This window comes from Heterocephalus glaber, unplaced genomic scaffold (genome assembly GCF_053883595.1).
Source record: "Heterocephalus glaber isolate CG9 unplaced genomic scaffold, H.glaber_assembly_v1.0 deba00001608, whole genome shotgun sequence".
NCBI lineage: Eukaryota > Metazoa > Chordata > Mammalia > Rodentia > Bathyergidae > Heterocephalus > Heterocephalus glaber.
In genome coordinates, this window is record NW_028258379.1 from 18897685 (window position 1) to 18918907 (window position 21223).

Sequence of the window (21223 nt, forward strand, 5' to 3'; positions counted from 1 at the left end):
TATATAGCCATATAAAGCATATGCACACATACCTATACATATATGCATGCAGATACCTTTTGAGGAGATATCTTGTATTGGGATTTTAAAATACATTCAAATGTATGTGTTCAGGGGATGAGCTAGAACGCTTACCTAGTACACACAAGGCCCTGAGTTTGATCTTCAGCTCTGATAAAAAAGAGAATTAAATAAATTTACTTTATTTGACAAAGCAATTCCAAACTTTTACATGCCTGCCTTGTCACATGTAAGTGATACATTGTGTGGTAGGAAGTTATTGCTTTGTTCTACCTTATGAGAAGATTGTAAGCAGTTTTATATTTGCTGATCTACCATGTATGCAAACTTACACTTGCACACAGGCGTGTGGATACATGTGTGTGTGTGTGTGTATGTAGCTAGAAGAGCAACTCAGGGCACCAGGAAGCTGTAAGTTCGGAACAATCAGAGTCATGGTGAAGGCATAAGAAATATAAAATTGAATGAGGGGCTGGGGATCTAGCTTAGTGGTTTCACCGCCTGCCTGGCAAGTGCAAGGTCCCGAGTTAGATCCCTGGTACCAAAAAAAAAAAATTGAATGAGTTGTGGGTTGCCTTGAATAACATATAAAAACATACTCAGAATTCAGATCTTTTGTCTCCCAAATAAGCCCTTTTTCCACTTCACCATCCATTTTACATCAAGCATACATACTGGGATTCTTTCTAGTGTAAGTTAATCAGAAAGAAGTCCAAGATGAAAGAACTGAATACACAGGCCATACAAAACAAGAGAAATTCTGATTTGCTTCTGGAGAATTCATTTCAAAATTCAAATCCAGCTAAACAAAAAATGATTTTCCAATATTACAGATTAGCCAAATAATGGCCATTTATACTTTGGCATAAGTTCTTCTAGTCTCAGATAAATGAGATTTTCTTCTGGGGTGACTCAGAGTAGTTACAGTACAGCACTGCCATTTGCATTCCTGACACAGGAGGGAAGAAAGATGTTGATGGAACTTTTGTTTTCTGCCTTCTTCATTTTTAAATGGATGGTGGCATTGTTTGCAGCAGCATCTCAAAAGAGACGACAAATTCCCATTTATTTTCCATCAGTGACACTGTGTGAGAGGTTGTACAAAAAAGTCTAAGCTTGGTGTTCCCGAGGCACAGAAGCTTTATTTCTATAGCACCGTGAAACTCCTATAACAATAACCATCCTCTCGCTAGTCACTTTGTCAAGAGTATTGGCAGATTGAAGAAGACTTATTTGATTTCACTAAAGCTATTTGGTGGAAACTCTGATCTGTAAATCTGGATGGGGAAGGTTGCTTGCCAGAACCAATGGTTTTTGTACATTCTCAAAAACAAAGGTCAAGTAAAAACACTAGGTTATGAAATGAAGCAAAGGATGAAGGGAAGTTTTATTGAACTCTTGCAGTGTTCCCAGCATTCTACCAGGCTGTTTACGTCATGTACATGAAACGGTACACTGGCTTTACCTTTTATTTTTTCATCTTTTTTCCTACCAGCACTGGGATGTATGTTTTTGTGTATTTTTCTTTTCTGTTTCTGTTTCTGTCTCTTTCTCTTCTCTCCCACCGCCCCCTCTGTACTGGGGATTGAACCCAGGACTTTTGCAATGGGTTACATACCCAGCCCTTTTTAATTTACTTTTTAAAAAACTTCTGAGATAGGTCTTTCCTGCCATCTATAATAAACCATGGGTATTTTGTTTCCTACATCTTCATGGTCCTCAGAAAATTAGAAAAATAAGACCATTAAGAATTCAGGGGGGGCCGGGGATTTAGCTCAGTGGTTCTGCTGCCTGCCTTGCAAGCATAAAGATCGGAGTTCAATCCCCAGTACCAAAAAAAAAAAAAATTCAGGATGATGAGCAGAAGCCTCTATGGTGCCCCTATGGTGACTTTGGTTGGTTCTTATTCTGGTCTTTCTCCACTCATCATCATCAATTCTCCTATTGATCTTTCTTTCCTTTTTTTTTTTTAACAAAGGTTAAGTACATGTTTGTAGGTGACACCAGTCGCTTCAGGGAATTTGTCCCTTCTCTGTACTGTTCTGATTTAAACCCCCTGTGGCATTTTTTACTGCAAGGATAATGACAAATGGGGTTGAAAGTGTCATAGAAATGAACTCAGAAGTAAGTTTATAGCACTGCTGGGGGCCATCTGTTAATGTAAATGTTTAAGGTAAAATGCATTAAGTCTTAGGAGCTGACGAGACATTTTATTTGCTGCCTGCCTGTGGGATTATGCCTGGCTTCAACCTAAGTGTAGAGGGTCCTTAGTTAAACTTGAGGAGCCTACTTTTATCCCTTTATCTGTCGCTAATCATTTTCTGTGGTGAAATCTTAAGTACTTACTTGAATTGTGACTATATTAAATAATAAATATTAGGAGTTATGTATGTCTTTGTTGGATATGTTAAATTATTTAAATTCAGTGCATTTATATGTGTCTGCATCATTTATGATTAACTACAGTTGAATATTTTGTCTTCAGTATAAGAAAGTTAAGTACTATACTTTAGGCCTATCAATCAGGATAAAAATAATTTATGAAATGAATGAACTGATATTAAAGTCACTATTAAAACTACTTGAATTATATGGTAATTTTCAGGTGATCTCATAATAGAAGAGTGAAGTTTGAAAGTGTTCATTTTATTTTTAACCCTTGAGAGTGTATTATTGGTGAACAAAGATAAGTGACATTTCTTTACTATTCTTGGGGAAATGGTCTTCTTCGAAAGGAAAAACCAAATTCAACTAGTAAATATAAATCAGTAATTTTAATTTCCAGTTTTTAACTGGGCATATACAAGGTTTTGTATTCCATAGGAGACCTACCCAAGTGAAAGAAAGCACAGAAATTGAGGGAAAAATGAACATAATCAGAGGGAGAGAATAAATGAGAAGAGAGAAGCCATTCTAATGCAAGACCAGTGAGTAAGACACTTTTCCAGATGAGATTTATATTGTGGTTTCCTTTTCTAAAAACTCTGAGTATGATGAGGTCAAAAAAGTATTACAGATTGAATGGCCTTTCTCTGGGTGACTAAAATGACTCAGGTGATCTTGCCTCTGAAGCTTGTCCTTTGGGAATAGCAAAGAAGTTCCGTTTTCTCATCTTCCTCTGTGAACTGTAGTCTGATTAATACATAACTAAGATCGCTAAGGAGCAGTGGTAAAAGCTATTGAGTCTCCAAATTCTTCCATGAGAATTTTTTCACTACTTTTTTAAAGACTTTTCTTGAAGTTCTTACACTATAAACTGTTAGCTTGATAGTAGGGACAAAGAGTGTGTGAGAGGATGGTAGGAGAGAGGGCTCATAGTAAGCAAACCTGAGCTACAAGAAAAAGACAGAGTCCAAATTAATTATGCCTTTTAGTCTGAATGAAATGCTACAGGTCACTCAGCCCATTTCCTTTATATACAACAGAGAAGAAGAGTACTCTTGAAGCAAAGTGATTTTCTCAAGATTATGTACATTGTTGAGGCAGATACAGGACAGAAATCCATGTCCTCCCACTGCCAGACAATTGTTCCTACATTGAACCATCTTTCCTCGTTATTTTGGGAATCTTTGAAATTGCCTGAAGAGAGGCCTTCTAACCTTTCTCTTCTAGGAAGTAGTTGTCTGAGATAGCTAAGAGAAACGTAGAGTAAAATCCCATCTCAAATCAGTTCCCCCTTTGTGAGTTTAGAGTGCATGTTACAGAGTTATAAATTTGCATCGGGAATATGGAAATTCTCTGTTACTCAGCTGACCACTTAGCACTCAATCTGATGAACATTGCAGAATCATCACACATTCTTGAGTTACGATGTCAGTGTTTAATGAAAAGATGTTGAAGTGTTTTCCTCCACTTGCAAGGATCTGCTAAGCTAATTTATATTCAGTGCTTTTTGTTTGTTTTCCTGTATAAAGTAAAATTAATTTTTAAATATAAAATGAAAAATTTTGATATAAGATTGGGCATCAGTATGTCTCATACTTCATCTATAACTTCAAAATATTATGTATTCTCCATGGAGATGAAAAAGTATTTAATGAGGTGTATGCAAAGGTCTTCCTTAGATAAGTCTGTGAATGAAAAAACCTTGAAAATTTGAACAGGAATTGAGGAAAGAAAGTGAGCATAGTTATATAAATTGGCAAAACAAGTTCAGATGAGGAAGATTTCACATACCTTCCCAGAAAAGGTAATACTCTAAATGGGGAAATAAATATTTATAACAAAAATTTGGTGAAGCTTACAATGATTTTGTATGAACAAAGCTTTATTGGAACCAAGTACCACTTGTGCTTACATATAAGTTTCTTTCTTTTCTCTTCCCTCTTTCTCTCTTTCTTTCTTTTCCTTCTTTCTTTCTTTCTTTCTCTTTCTCTCTTTCCCTCTTTCTCTCTTTCTTTCTTTTCCTTCTTTCTCTCTCTTTCTCTCTTTCTCTCTCTCTCTCTCTCTCTCTTTCTCTCTCTCTCTCCCTTCCTTCCTTCCTTCCTGTCTGTCTGTCTTTCTCTCTCTCTCTCTCTCTCTCTCTCTCTCTCTCTCTCTCTTTCTTTCTTTCTTTCTTTCTTTCTTTCTTTCTTTCTTTCTTTCTTTCTTTCTTTCTTTCTTTCTTTCTTTCTTTCTTTCTTTCCAAGGTAGTGGGGATTGAACATACGGCCTTTACACTAAACAAGATCTCCAGCTCTTTTTTTAAATTTTTAATTTTAAGACAGGTTCCTGCTAAGCTGGTTTTCCAGGCTGGGTTCAAACTTGCAATCCTGCCTCAGCCTCCCAGAATGCTAAGATTATAGGTGTGTGCCACTGCGCCTGCTAAAGAAAAGAGAGAAGAGCATTAGGTAAAAGAATTAAGGCAAAACACATAGTTCTACATATCTCCACAGGCCTCCTAACCCTACACGGTACCATTTAACTCAATCAAAATCAACTCTCTTTTTCTTCACATCATTATGATATATTTTTTAAAGAAGTCAGTGTATAACTTCTTTAACAAGAAATACCAGATAAATGTCATTGTAACTTGAAGTTATTTTTGAGGACTGTTTTTGGAAGAGACTTCTGGAGAAAAGATAAGAAGATGATTTCAGCTGTTCATGAGAAAAATGTGAGCTGCTGGATCACCTGTGCCCTGGAGAATAACAACTAGCCATTCTCTGCTTAAAGAAATACCAGTACTAAGATGAGTCGGAGCCCTCTCTGAATAGCTGGAAATTGCCCAAGGCTAACTACACTTGAAATGAGATGGTGAATCACCCCAGGAACAAGGCAGAGTTTTCCCTTGTTAGGTGGAGACAGTGGTGCCCAATAGGTCAGGGAGAAAAGGATTGCTCAATCATATGCCCACCTCTGCCAAGTCTGCTACAGTGTTTCAGATCAATCACTTTAATTGTCTGAACTTTGCAACGCCTTAGCCTGCACTTAATAAGAACTGCTTGAGCCTCTCATTGTGCTCACCATCTTGTACTTCTCCCTGAAGATCAGCATAAAGCATGTTGATTCAAAGGCCCCAGCAAAATCAGAATCCATTACTCGCTCTTGTGAAAGGTGGTCAGAGACTGTGTCCCACTGTAGCCTGCTCCAGCAAGGAACATCATCCCAAATTCAGGCAAGATGGAGAAAGATGACAGCAAAGATGTGAAGACCTTTAAGACTTTCCCCTTTCCCTGAAGTTCGAATATGTCCATGTGTATGCATAGGATATGCTCTCAAATTTTTTTTACAGTGGAAATAATGATACTCTTTTAGGAAAACAAATTTGTAGGATTTGTCTCATGGCTTGTGTTTAAAAAGTCTCTAAATGGTTCCCTACATGCAGTATCTGCACAAGGGAAGGTTTAAGTTAGAATATAGTCAACCTTTATATAAGAAGATAATGTAATCACTTATAAACCCAAACACATTTTCTACTATTTCATTTTCCATATTCCTTGATTCATTTTTCTCATGTCAGCCCTTTTTTGTACATTGAGTTGGAAATGTGCCTTTCTGGTAATGGCTGGATGCTTAAAAATAAGGCAGCATGAATCACATTGTCGTTGTTTAATCTTAAAAGGCACCTCTTCTAATCTACGTGTAATTATCAAGGGCCTCATGTTGGATGAGATGCTGGCCATTTCATTGAAATTTCAAAGTAAGGACATTCTGCACACTTGGGAGATGAGGTTGGTGGCAGGAGAGAGCAGAAGAATTCAGCCCCTGCTCCAGATTCTTGTGTTTTATGATCCTCGTTATCACGCACCTGTTCTGCTTCTGAAGAATCAGCCAGGGGAAGCTTATTGAGCTGTTGCCATATGGAAAGCCCTGTGAGGGCCACAAAGTGGTTGGCGTCCCTTCCCTCAAAGCATTAATAATTTTACAGGAAAAATATTATTTTATTGAGCAACAGCAGCGTATTAACAATTTAAAACCCAAATGAGAAAAATTTAAAGAAAAATAACTGCTTTGAATTTCTGAGAGATTTATTTGACGGCAAACAAGGACGTTGCCTTGGTAAGATGGTTGTTTGCTTTGAGCTTCCGTGGATGAGAAGAAATAAAATAATCTGAGAGGAGGAATAAAAAAAAGACAATGGTGAAAAGAGCATCATGAACAAAGCAAGTGAACACTCTGCAGATAGGAATTTTCTCCCTTTTCTCTATTCAGCAGTTATTTCATACATGAAAGGAAAAGGCCAAACACAGTCATGAGCACTTGCTTTTTACTTTCTGCCTCTTCAATTTTTTTTCGAGAAACACTAAATTCACACCTAGGAATATTTTGACAAGCTTAGAAACTTTTTCAAAAAATAACTCTTGTGCATGGCAAGATGTTACTAAAATCAGATTTTTTTTCTCCCATGGAGAAGATGATTGCAGAACTTTTCATTCACACCCTGAGACTCTTCACAGAGAGCACACAACCTTGTTCCTTCTGTGTGTTTTCTGCACCATTCAGTAGGCTTGAAAGGAACATAGATAATCACTGGAGGGAGTCGCTTAACCTCATCACACCTCTTGGTCTGTTTTAAGAACACTTACTTGACCTGAATTAAGATAATGACTTTTCATTTTTCAATTTGAGCCACAAATCAAGTGGGAGTTTTGCATTCTGCTTGTGCTTTTAAAATAATCATAAAAGTCATATCCCAGCACTTCCTAGATTCAAGCCTCTGAACTAAGACATTTTGGGTTGCTTTTATGATGAAATCACCTTCCCTTTGATAAATCAAAGAGCACCTATTCATCGTTAGCAGCTTTCTGGAGGACTGACTGCATTCTAACTTTAAAAACACTTTCTCTTTTAAATGTCAAGGAACTTTGGCTAACAGCTTAAATGGTTCCTGGCTCTGGAGTAGATAGAGTAATATTCATCCCCTTATGCATAAAGCTACCTTTGGAATTCTAGCTAATTGATTCACAGTTAATATATTATGGTGGTTATTATTATCTTGGAAATAGGCATTTCTGGATGTGTATAGCACAAGACAAAGATTTCCAGGTGTGTTCATCAGTTTTTCAATACTGTAACAAAATACCTGACATAATCAATGTAAAAAGAACAAAGATTTATTTTGGCTCACAGTTTTAGAAGGTTCATTCTATCCATAGTATTTCAATACCATTGCCTTTGGGATTGTAGTAGAACATTAGGACAATGGCTTATGGCAGCCAGAAAGCAAAGAGAGGGAAAAGAAGAAGCTGGAGTCCAACATTCCCTTTAAGGCTGTACCCCCAATGACCTAACTCCCATTCACTTGCCCCCACCTCCTCATGGTTCAACTACGTCCCAATAGTGTCACAGGCTGGACACCAACCTTCAGCAAAGTTATCCAAACCATAGCACCAGGCATTTGAAAATCATTGTTTTCCCTTTTAGGTATGAGGATATTTTCCTGGCTACCTTGTACAGCAAGTCTTACGTAAGACATATTCCCTTCCCCCATAGAGCCACAGTCTTCCAGTTATATTTAAATTCTGGGTTTGGCGTCTATCTCTTGTCTTACTTTTCCCCTTTGCTTCTCTCCTGTTTCACCCATCAAGTTTCCAGAGCATCATACATCTTCTTTCCTCTTGTCCTATATGCCTATCTCAGTTGTTCCATTCTCCCTGCCAACTTCCGCTGTCACTGTGACCTCATATCTGGTCCTATTCACTCCTTAGTGTCCTTTTGCTTGCGATTGCCTCTTCTTAGCATTCTAATTCTTTATTCCTAACCCTCCACCAATGTTCAAAAAGGAAAAATCCACACTTTCTGGATTCTTCAAGTAGTGGACTTTATCCACTTCATCCCTTAACAAATACTAGGTGTTCAATAAAGCAGAACATGCAGGTGGCAGCTGTAACCCAGAAGACACACCCAGTATTTCACAGAAACAAGGCCTATTATAGGAATTGACTGATAGTTTCCCAACACTCAATACCTGTGATTTTTAGCAATGACATAACATCTAAAATTTAGGGATAAAGGACCTGTAGGGAGAACCCAGAAACCCAGTGCATACAAGCCATGTGGTTAAGAACAATAGGAAACACAGGAAGTTCCTGTTTTATTGAGGGTTGTCCCCAAAATCCCTTTGTTGGGAAAACAACCACATGTCATTGTCTTTTCACAGTAAGTAATATGGCCCATACATAGCAGACCAACTTCACATTCTTCTTTCTTTTACCCCTGACAAGATTTTTTCTTTGTCAGCTTCTTTCTTTATTACGTCTGGGCACACTACATGTTATAAAAGCATGTAGCTCGGTGATGACAAACTTTTTAGAGCTTTCAGTGATACAAACAGCCCACTGTGGCACGCATACCATAGGATCATCACCACTGATTTAGTTTATGTCCCAGGACATGTTGTTATTTGAAAAATACTGACCATGGAAGAGTCTGAAGAAAGCTAACTGCATGTAGTATAAGTCTTGAACATCAGAATAAGTTCAGATTGATATATTAGGCAGTGAGAAACCCCACACCATTTTTCTTAACATATATTCTTCTTTACTATTGGTAAAAAGCAAGAAGAATTAATAACAGTAGCATTTTAGAACTGAAATGTAAGTTGCATCTGGCTCATATTCAGCCTCTAATTCCTCAGGAGGTTTTCACACCCCTTCTTCTATTCCTGCTTTCCAGCTGATTTGACAGAAGGACAGAAGGATTAAGAAATCAAGTAGCTTATCTGAGAGGTTCCCCACGGGGCACTTTGTCCCAGGTGTTCCTGGTGGTGGCTTACATAATCAGTGTTGTGTGCTGAGGGCATTACTATACCAGTGATTGTTTGAGTCAGTGGGTGATGGTGTCAGGGTAATTATAGCCAGGTTATGTGTGATCTTAAAGACCTAGTTAGTGCCCCAGGAGAACAAGACAGGGCTTCTTCCCATACCTTTGCAAACGTGTTCTACGGTGAGGTGGCCCCACATAGCAAAAAGGAACAGAAGTGAACAATAAAAGGGGACTGTACATTCTAGTACTTTTGAGGGGAAAACTCCAAGTTAATCTTTTCTAATGTGTCCCTTTTATCCATTTGTAATTGTGTTGGGGTTCTTTGTTCACTTAGATTGAAATTAAATCAAAACTATTAGAAATGAATGTGGTTTCTCTTGATGATCTTAAAAATAAAAGCAGTCAGGTTATTTTTAAAAGGAAATACAAAGAACAATAATAGCTGCATTTCTTTCTGTGTTTATTCTCTTAAATTTTCTCTATCTGGAGTTTATTTAGAAGAGAGAAATCCACATTAAACTTGAGATGACATTAAAGTTGTGAAAGATTTATGATTTGTATCCTAATTGTGGTCAAAAGTCTTAGTATGTAGGGCATCCTTTTGAAACCGGAGTTCAGCTGAATGTTCAGGCACAGGACTATACTTCTCTGTGGGACTAAGGAGATGATCAGAGGTTGTATTTTTTTTCCCTCTTTGGTTTTCTAATCACCCAATTAATGCATACTATTGAGAAAGATTTTAAAATATAGAATATCACAAAAAAGGAAATCCTCTTTAGCCATCTCCAACCTGAAGTGGGAGCCACTTTTCCATGAGGCAGATGTCCAGATCTTTTTGTCTGCCTTTGCAAGCAGGAATGAGCACAGGTGCATGTGTGCGTGCACACACACACACACACACACACACACACACACACACCTTCCCAAAGGTGTTTTCATACACAGAGCACCCAAAAACTATATGTCCCAGACCTCTCTCCTTGTTAGTACATGGAGACATAGGTAGGCTCCATTTAAAATCAAATTCAAAATCCAGTGTTTGGCTTAAGCTGCCTCCTCAATCCATGCTTCCTCATTGAGGAGGATAAGAAATAAGTAATTGAAATTAACCAGGCAGTTTCTGCCACAGCATGACAGCTTGGTTCCATAATCAAATCAGCCCCACAGTGGAGCAGAACACACTCCTGCACTGCCCATTGTTCTTAAATAACTTGTACAGTGCCAGGTACTTGGACTTCATTTCTTCTAGGTTTAAAAGGATAAAAGGAAGGTTGTCCCCGGAGGCCTTGTCTGGGTGAGTCCCTATCTTGACATCTGTGTGCCTAATTCTGCTTATATCTGCATTTCCAAAGCCTGGAGATGGAGATTATGATGTGTGGAGACAGCTAGAATGTGTCATCTGGATTCACTCATTCACGCATTCATTGATTCATACTAAAGAAATATTTATTTACCATTAACCAGGTGGCAGGCACTGAGCATGGAAATGGGAAACAGACACAGTCCATTCTTTGCCAAAGGACTTTATAAATCAGTGAAGGATACAAACAGGAAAAGAGGCAATTGCGAGAGAGTATGTGTAGTGCATTACCAGCCAAGTGCAGAAGCTTCTAATTCCAGGGGCTGAGAGGATGCTTTCTGACCAAGAATACATTTAATGCCTTAATATTAGTCAAACAGAGGTATGGGAGAAAGGCATATTGGATAAAGAGGTGTTCACATGCTGGAAGTCTAGGAGATTCTTCCGGGGCTGGCACTGTGGACCAAGTAATAGCCAGAAGAGTTATGCAGGACCTATCTCTCTGGCCTAAAGGCTCCTTTTAGATTTATTCTGACAGTTACAGGAACAACTGAAAAATTTTGAAAGGCAAACATTTCTGACTCATAAGGTTTGTAAGGTGGAGAACAGATGGAAAAAGACAGGGACAACCATTAGGATGCTGGGGTGAGAGATGATGGGGCCTGTAATCCAGGGAGGGGCCTTGAGATCTGAGATGCATGCGTCATTTCTCATGAGTCATCTCTGGCATTCTGTGAACATGATTGTGCAGTTGCTTAAGCACTGAAGTTGAGTTTGGCAACTTTGAGGAGCTGCGTAAACTATGGGCAAGGCAGTTAAGTCTGACTTGGCGAAGCTGAATGGGCTTACTGCAGAGGTTGGATAAATACCTATCTCTGGGGGGATCTACACACGTGTATTTTTTATTTTGTTTTGATTTCAAGAGATAATTGCACCCAAAGGCTGGAGCCTGCTCAACCTATCTTTTAGACTCAGAATACAGTGCCTGGTCTATTTTCTACACGACTGAGCTTTACTTCAGAACTGACGAGTCATATGTCATTCTGATTGATTTTTTTTTTCTTTTTCTTTTCACTCTCAAATAAAGGAGGGAGTCAAATAGAGATTGTCGTAAAACACCAGGGGAACTCAACCCAAATATGCAATTATCAGGAGAACCCTCAGTCTAGAGAGTATAGTGTACCTGTCCTCCTCTTGTTTTGTCTCCTCAGAACTGAGATAAAGAAATAACGTGTTGTGTGAGGTCAGTCAATGGTTAGAGGACAGGGAAAATAAATAAGCAGCCAAGTCTCAGAGTGTTCTAATCTCTGCTGGAAGAAATGGTAAGAAGAGGACATTGAAGATGCAGAATGCTCAACCAGTGTCTTGAGCAATAGGATACAGCTAAGCTTGTAATTGGCTACCAAAGCTTTTTTTGCTTCTGATTCTTGAATTTACTTTAAGCTGTGTCTTCTGTTTTAGCTTCCTTTCTTTCTACTCTCACTCCAAAGGCAGAGACCCCAAAGGACAAGCGTCCATTTTATTAAAGCAAAAACATGCAGATTGAAGATGAGTTGTGTGTACATTTTTAAAACAGCCTTTTGTAAAGATAAGTGGATTTAACACATAGATGAGGCTGTATCATAATGAAATGCATGCCTCTTATTCAGCCTACAGTCCCTCTGTTCTGCAAAATATTGTATTTTTAAAAAATCTTTTACCTTTCTGACTTTTGAAACAGTTCAAATGGATTAGTATCTTCTGATCAAACAATCCTTCCAACATATGTATGTTCTTCACCCTCAAAGGAACATGTGCCTGTTAAGGTTTTAAAAGAAGTAAGCGAGAGTATTTTTAGTTGTCAGTTAATACTCATTAGGAAACTTGAGTTATGCTTGCCTAAACAATCAACTGTCTCTTGGACTCTTAACAAATTTATCTCCTCTGGTGATCCAGTATCCAGGGAGGAAGCACTAGATTAGACTGAAAAGATAAAGAGGATAATGTAGATGTAGATATAGATAACACTGAGGCTTTTAGAAATTTCCAACTAATATATTTTGGGTTTAACAAGATGTTGGTATGGTGTATGTATGCAAGTGTGTGTGCATGGGTGTATGTGTGTATAAATGTGTGCATGGGATTTGGGAAAAATACCATGCATCAAAACAGACAGGTCATTTTGTTGAGTGTAACTGAACTCATAAGCATTAGATTAGGAGCAGTCATAATTTCTGGCTGCCATGCTTTATGCTAATGTGGCCATCCTCTGTTGTATGCTTCTGCTGAGGCAGCCACTTTACTCCTGCTTAATTTTCTCCCTAATGATAGTGGTAGGGGCTTGGGTAGCTATAGTCAGCTTTTGCCAATTTAACTCTGGCTGCCACTACAGGCCATTATAAATTATTATTCTTATTTAGCACTTGAATCTACAATTTATTTCTTTCCTTCATATTTTGTAAAATATAGCTATAGGCTTAGGTCTAACAGCCATGTTCTTCCTTCTTATAAATCCAGTGCTGTTTGCAATAAGCTAAATTTTTTGATGCTAAACATTTGTAGCCCCTGTAAGATAGACTGCTAAATTATCAAGGAGCTTTATTCATTTACTCATGCATATATGCATTCACACAGTCATTTATCCAGGCATGCAATATTTACTGAGCACTATTTTATGCCGGGCAATGTTTTAGTTATTGGAGATAAGAGTGAGCAATATGGATTAGTGAGGAGCGCTATTATCGCTATTATCCATAATGTCTAAAATATACTAATCAGAGTTGAGGAAAAATATCTTCTCCATATTGATATTCTCAATATAGTTTTTCTCCCAAATTGTCAACACATCTCCATGGGAACCCTTGCGAAGTTTTATTTTTATTATATTTTTTTAGCCTGCCTTCTGCATTTCAAGAAGTTGTCTTTGTCTTAGTACTTTCTCCCTAATATTTTAAGAAAAATGTTTCTTTCCTACTGATGATTGTTTTGGAATGTGAGAATAATTGCTAAAAATCTAGATATGAAAATTTTGTTTTAAGAAAAAAAAATCATGTAAACCTGGACAAGCAGATGAGTACCACCTGTTCTGGAGTCAAGATTCTAGAGATTGTTTTGAAATTTCTCACCTTCTTTTCTAATTGCATTACTTTCAGTTGATTGGTTGCTTTTCTGTCTCTTTCTGTTTCTTTCCTAAGTTTTTTCTCTTGTCTTTCTCTCCTGTCAACAGAGTTAGGGAAAAACTATTGTACAGGTAATTGTTTTTCTCTTCTATGTATCCCACTAATGATAGTTACATTACTGCAGACACTTAGCTATTCTGAGCCATGATGCATTACCTCTAAAATTGTACAATACTTCCTGTGATGATTGAGATTAAGTTTGGGAAAAATAGGAGCATCACATTGTCCACCTTGCACGTTCTAGCTCCATGAGTCTTCTCTGAGAATCAATGCACGGATTCCTCTGCCTGCTTCACACCTGATATTGTGCTTCCATTGCTGCTTCCCCCAGCTTCCCCTCCAACAGATCTTGCTGTCATTTGTTGCTTGAGCCTACTGTTCAAGCTTTCTTTCAACCCTATTGTTTGACTTTTGTACCTGGCAGGTCTAAATTCTCTCCACATATTCTAATGTATCAAGCTGACCCATTGGCAATTATAGTTATTCTAAAGAGTTGGGGTGCTCAGGAGAAATTGAGCTCAGAAGATAATTTTGATAAATGGTGATGAAAAGCTCAGAATTTGGGAGTTTTCATTGTTTGTTGAAGGTGACTTCCTGACCAAAATTATCTTTTCTGCCTTCTGCTAGGGTGCCTGTAATTTATTTAATCTAATCTCATTTCTTTGCTCTTTAAAGGTTTTTTTTTTTTTTTTACTTTTCTTCCACACCTCAAATCCTCATGGTTAGCACCTTAAAGGATGAGCAGCTGGCACCTAGAATAGGGTAAACCGAGATTAAGGTTTTACAGAAATGGAACATATTCTGATGTTGGAAAACAGAGGAAATAGAAGAGGAAAAAGCATCAGAAGCAAAGTTAATCTTGCATCCTAGTCTTGCTAAGATCTATGCTACTATGACACCAGGAGTCTTGCTGCTGCTAGTCATTTAAGGCTCTAAGTAGCTTAGGAGGAGGAGGAGGAAGGATAGGTGCTTTCTGCCTAGTTTTTAAGGATGAACATAGCTAGCCTAGTAACTTGGTATATGTCATGAAGCATCATGGTCAAAAGAGGGGAGTAAATTTACACTGAACTTCAAGAACAGATTTTTATGTGGCTTGGCTTGATGAGTACAAAGTCTAGAAGGAAGAGGGCAAAACATCACTGAACTAGCAATTTCTAACTATGCTGTATGGATTAATAGCATTTCTTGGATGGATGGAATTTGTGTCTCTGGCATATCTCTCTTTCCCCTTTCTTTCTATGTTGCATTCAGTGGATGCGCCAGAAATGAATAACCCACATACCCAGTTATTTCAATATATCCTGTCTCATTTTAAAGGTGAAGCTTATGTGTGTGTTTTGTGTAACTGTGTTGTCATCCTCCAATAAGCACCCATGGTGCTAATACATAGGGTTCTCACAGTTTGTGCTCCATGCTGAAATGCTGCACAAACTCCCAAAAGTGACTACAAAGCCTGCCCTTAAGACTAAATAAAGGATATACATACAAGTTCTCTGCAAGTGTTCAGCAAGTTGCTTGGGTTTATATTACTCCCCTACAGCTGCCTCTCAGAAAGGTCCACCTCTAAGAGATGTTTATGCCTCTTACCTCTTGGGAACTCTCCTGGGCCACTATTTAAATTCACATTGCAGAGCAAACTTAAACAGTGAGCCCTTAGCAAAGTCACCTGGAGAAAAGGAAAACCCATGATGCTCACTTTAGTTAAGATTTAAAATAATTTTATGATGGCTAAATTAGAGAAACCCTGGCCATCCTGCTCTGGGGTACTCTGTTTTAGCCCATCTCAAATTTATAATATGAGAACAATCTCAATCTGACTTTTTGATGAAAATATATTCCCCTGCCTTAAACTTGTACTTCAATCCCGTAAAAGAGTATATGCTTTATTGCATATGCTTTTTAAAGCTGTTTACTTAGCAATTTCATTTTGTTTGCAGTCTCATTGCAGTTTCTTCTCTAATTACCAGATATATGCATCATCTCTTGGCGATAAGGGAAGTATTATTTTCTTCCTCATTGGGTAATTTCCTAGGGAAGGAGCTCACGACTTTGCTCTGGTTCTGGATGTGTTATGTGCCTTCCCACACATTCTCACCCTGTCACACTTTTCTTACAATGTTGCTGAGTCTGGCCAATTTAGATCCTTTCTCTAATTTAAGTTGCTTTCATTTAACTTGGGCTGAGAGTATCTGATATTTTTCCAGCGCTGTTGAATTTAAGAGATCTGAGCATTCCTGGTGCCCAGAATAGGCAGTACCTCTGAGTGCTCTCTGGTGAGTTAGTAGGGTTTTGGACCACTTCTAAGACAAGATGACAATTGCTCCTCCAGTTGTCTTCACAGTTTGACACTCAGAGGCTAGAAGAAACTACGTGTTCTCTATTTTTATTAGAGAGGCAAAACTTTCCAGAAGCCTCCAGCTTACCCCACTTTAACTCCAACAGTGTTACCTTTATGTCTCATTGGGCAAAACCGAGTTCATGCTTACCCCTAAATCAACTAATAGCAGCAGCAAATGGGTTTTCCATGATCACTATGGCCCAATCATGGCATTTCCAGACCTCACCCATCTTCATGAGCACAGACTTGTTCAGTCTACCCAGAGACTGAGCAAAATAAAAATTAAATTGGTTAACAGGTACAGAAGAAGACAACTGCAGAAGTAGACAACTACATAATCAATAGTATTTGCCGTGGGAAGAATCATGAATGGGCTTCTTGGAACTTTGTCATTTGGAAGTGTGTAAGCAGAGTTTGATGTTTTGTCTGAAATGTCTTTTCTGTTAGTTGTGCTATTCATTCATTAGATTCCTTTTTTTCTTTTTAAATCTCTCTTTTAAATCCTAAAGATGTATCCTTTTTACATTTTATACTTCTCTTTTTTTTCCCTTTGTATATGCTTTTATTGGTACATTTTAGGTATACAATATAATGACATTCATCATTGGAAATTTGCACCCTTACATAATCTCTTGGTTCTTATTTTTCCCCCTGCTGAACACTGGTTCTCTCACTGCACAAGGAAAGGAAGGCTGGAGGAAAATTAGGAGAACCCTTGAAGAAAATGTAGGCAGAGGAGTGCTCCCCAAAGAGTCCACTATAAACAGAGTGATCATAAAATTAATAATTTAAAACAAGACACCTATGGAGTCAAAAAAGAGATTATGAAAAATTTTACCAAGTCAACAAATATAAACTGTTCTAAGCAAACTAAATATATGCCATAATCAGGCTTAAAAGGCCATTCTTCTTAAAAACCTTAACTTAGGCTTTTACAATTTTCTTGGGGAGAGAGTCTGACACATTTATTTAGGATTATTGGGAAATTCCAAATTTATGTGAAAATGATTTTATTTTTAGTTTTTAAGTCTTAAGTCTTGTAAGAATTGAAAAAGTATATTATAAAAAGTTCAATGTCTTTTTTCTTAACCCCTTAGACTTCATAGATGTTCCATGATGAATGTTGGGGAAATTAGTATATATAAAATCAAAATGTTGAATACTGTTCACTAAAAAACTGAACATGTTTAACTCTTTTTTTTAATCTGATGTCTCTGCCAAGTCTTCCTGTAATTTATTCTAATTTGCTAAGGCTTAGGTATCAGTGATATTTTTGTAGTAAAGATCTTTTGGGTCTTGGCTATGATGAAAGTCTGAAAAACAACATTTTGCAAGGGGATAACTAAGCCAGATGGACCATCTTCCAGAGCCAAACTGTGTTCAAGATCAGAAATCAAACATGTGCATGGTCATGCTTGGGGAAGAGGAAAACCACTGGTTTTCTCCTCAAAGAGTACATTTCTAAGTACTTTCTTTCCTGTGTATAGTTTAAATTTGTGTTTTGCTCCTTTGCTCACAGAATGTTCTCTGTCAATCACAATAAAAAAGAGCCTTTTTAAAAAAACAGACCACTGAATCTGTTTTAGTGACTGCAGTTGATCATCTGTGTGTCTGAAGAATGAAAGCCATAAGAAGAAGCCTAAACACATTGGTGTTTAGGGTAGATATTTTCAAAATTGAATGTTGATACTGAGACAGTAAGAGTAGTTATTTTGAATGCCCCAAATCATCTCTTTCTTCTACTTAATTTCAATGATAATTGAAATTCAATGATAAATACTAATGATAAACTTTTATGATCTTTAATCTCTCTTTTATGGAACTTAAAGACAAGATCCAGTCTTTGGTTTTTTTCTTACTGGTCCCATGTGGCCTTTAGGAAATGATATATGAAGCTGGGTGTGGTGGTGCACTCCTGTAACCCCCACATTCTGGGAAGTAGTGGCAGGAGGATTACAAGTTTGAGTGCAGCCAGGGCAACTTAGAACAGTATGTCCCTGTCTCCAAATGAAAAATAAAATAAAATAAAATTTCAAAGATGGGCTGGAGGTGTAGCTCAGTATCAAGGTCCTTGGTTCAATACCCGGTACAGAAAAAAATAGTGATCTAAGAAAATGTGATTGCTACTAAAATATTAGATGTATAGTTTTATGTGTTTCGCTCTTGCATCTTAGAAACGAATTGATGTTTCTTTTTTCTTTTTAGTTGGCACATAGTAATTGTGCATATTTATGGAGCATAGTGTGCTAACTCAGTACATGTATATAATTCGTAATGATCAAATCAGGGTAATTAGCATTTTCATCTTCTCAGACATTAATCATGTCTTAGTGTTTAGAGCCTTCAAGCTCAACTCTTCTAGTTCATAAAATATATAATAGTTTTCTATAAACTGTAATCATCTTATTGTTCTTTAGAATACTAGAACTTCATCCTCCTATTTTATTTTTTAATTTTATTAGTTCATGTTTTAGTACATGAAGTTTACATTCATCATAGAGAATAAGTACAAGGATGTAACACAGTTTGATTCTTTTTAAATCCCCTTCCCATCAACCTCTTTCCCTCTTTCTCTAAATCCCTTTTCCCCATTTTCATTCTTATTGTTACTATTATTGTTATTATTCATGTTTATGACATATGATATTTACACGGATTGTGCATATCTCCCACCACTATCCCTCCTTCACCCCACCCACTCTAGCCTTTAGTAATCACTATTCTACTCTCTTCTTTAAAGTAAACATTTTTTTTAGCTTCCACATCTAAGTGAAAATATACAGTATCTGTTTGTTTGTGTCTGGTTGATTCTACTCAACATAATGTCCTCCAGTTGTTAACAGAAATAAGTTTTCTGTCATGAGTTTAAAAGAAAACTCAAATTTCAGAGCAAATGTTCATGGTTTTGGAATAGAGCTATTTCTTGGTCTGCAGAGCTGCTGATCTGAGGGTTACATTCCAGTCCAGGTTACCAGAAAGAAGAGGTCACCTCCTGGAACTTGATGACACTGTTGTCATTTAGATAGCAAACAAGGCATGAAATACCCTGTCACCCAGCTCAAATCCCCCAAAATGGGGACAGGAAACCCCTCACCTCTGGGCACAGTGAAAGGTTGCTGTGTTAAATCATGTCACGTTTGTGCTATTCCTGGGATCATAACCTACAGGTCTTTGTTACTCCAGGGAAACTTCTGTTTGATCCCAAACTGCAGAGCAGTAGATGGACTCATGTGAATGTTGAAACAGGCTCTGTTGCTAAAACATAATGAATTATTTCCTGATCTTCACATTTGTTTCCTAAAGGATAAGAAAATGGATAAGAGCAAACATTACTCTGGTAGAATATAACAGATCTAACTCTCTAACATCCATATACTAGAAGAACTGGCTGTTTCCCATACTTTGCTCTTTATGTGCCCCCAACAGCCTTATCAGTAGCTATACAACAAAGGGAGGGAAGGATTCAGTGGTAGTACTTTGGATGGTTTCATTGAAAAGGAGAGTTCCTATGATCATATTTGTGCAGAATCCTGAAGTTATCACATCAGAAATGCTACTCCTCTTTATACTCCAGTTGTCTTAAATTTTCTCGGATTACTCAGATTTCTCTACCTTCTGGACAGCTAATAAATTCAAAGATTTGCCTTCCTTAGTGTGGAATCATACTTGAGTTCCTATGTGGTAATGAGAGAAAAGCTTAGGGAAGAGAACCTATCTTTGCCATGGCTCTCTGCACTCTGGTTCTCTTTGGCTGTGTCTCCTTTGTATGTCCAGTGACGTGTGGTCAGTGGCATTCCCATGGACACCTGCTGGCTTCCCCAGTCTCATCTATCCTGGTTCTTGCATGGAGGCAGAACCCACCTTGATCCTTGTTGTGGATTGAATTGAGTCCCCCAAAAGGTATGTTGAAGTCCTAACCCCTTATAACTATTAGTGTGACCTTATTTCAAAATAGGGTTTTCGGAGATGTGAGTAAAATGAGTATTGAGTTCATACATAAGGTGGGAAATATGGGTTCTTAATATACCAGGACTGGTGACTTGACAAGAAGAGAAGTGACACGGATAAAAACATTCACCTAGAGAAGAATGGCATGAGAAAACAGGGACACAAGCATGAAAAATGTCATGTGAAAACAGAGACAGAAATTAGCGTGGTGTATCTATAAATCAAAATGTGGAAAGAAATTCCAGTAATTCCAGAAGCTAAGAGAAAGGCCCAGAGTAGATTCTGCCATGGAGCTTTCAGAGATAGTGTGACCCTGCTGATGCCTTTATTTCAGATTGCTGGTCCTTATAACTATGAAAAAAAATCTATTGTATACAATTTGCTAAAGTAATCATAGTAAAATAATATAATTTTCTTATTTGTTTTTTTTTTTGCAGATCTTGATCTCTCTTCCAAACCCCTTTTCTCTGTAACTCCCCCTGACTGGGGTCATTTAGCATAGTCCTCTGCCATGAGCATTTAGAACACAATGCTGGCCACTCTACCTGGGACTGGAGAGCATAAGGAAGACACTAGTACAGTTTTATCTTCTTTAAAAAAAATCTTAGCCTGTTACATTTGCATTTTCAGGAGGCAGGAAGGTGTTAATAGTTCCCATAGTCAAATTTCCAGCCTTTGATTTTGTTCATTTTAGCATGCTCTTCACAGAATGACTCTTGGGACTCAGACTTGTCAATTATTTTCAGCAAATGTTGACTGAGTAGTGCCCATGTGCAAGACAATTGGGAAAGATAGTCTTAGTCTTCTGTGAGCCAACATTTCAGAGGGGCATAAAGAGTCATATAGACATATTTTAAAGTGTTATAGGAGTATACTGAAAGTATGAGTAATTTTTAAGGGAAAAGAAATGGTGGCAGTCATAAAGTCTTTACTTGAAGGTAATTTTGAGCTGCATCTTCAAGGATGGGCAGAATTTTATCAGATTAGGAAAGAATACGCTAGGACCTGAGGATATTATGATTAATAACATGGTAGCTTTGAAACGGGATTTCGTAAACATGATTAGATTACACTATGGATAAAAAATAGTTGCAGCAGCAGGTTTGTAAAAAATTGGGGAGTGTCTGCTTTGGGCCAGGTCTTATGCTACTTTTTTTGTTTATTGGAGTGTGGTAAGTAATTATTTTAATTAGTTTTCTTCTCTGTTAGAAGTTCCATGTCAACAGAAGATATCCACATATTTTTTATTAATGTTTCACATTACTTGTCGTG

The 21223-nt window shown here is 37.6% G+C and overlaps 1 protein-coding gene and 1 pseudogene across 2 annotated transcripts in view; both read left to right on the forward strand.

Moving 5' to 3' along the window:
• The window catches only part of Nrxn3 (neurexin 3), a 1580164-nt gene that overhangs the window by 868148 nt on the left and 690793 nt on the right, over positions 1-21223 (forward strand).
• LOC147822777 (WW domain-binding protein 2 pseudogene) overlaps positions 1-21223 on the forward strand; it is a 147032-nt pseudogene that overhangs the window by 91549 nt on the left and 34260 nt on the right. Inside the window, exon 1 of the transcript XR_015444951.1 lies at positions 1-21223. This exon is cut by the window's left edge and continues 91549 nt beyond it; it is cut by the window's right edge and continues 34260 nt beyond it. The product of XR_015444951.1 is annotated as a WW domain-binding protein 2 pseudogene (transcript).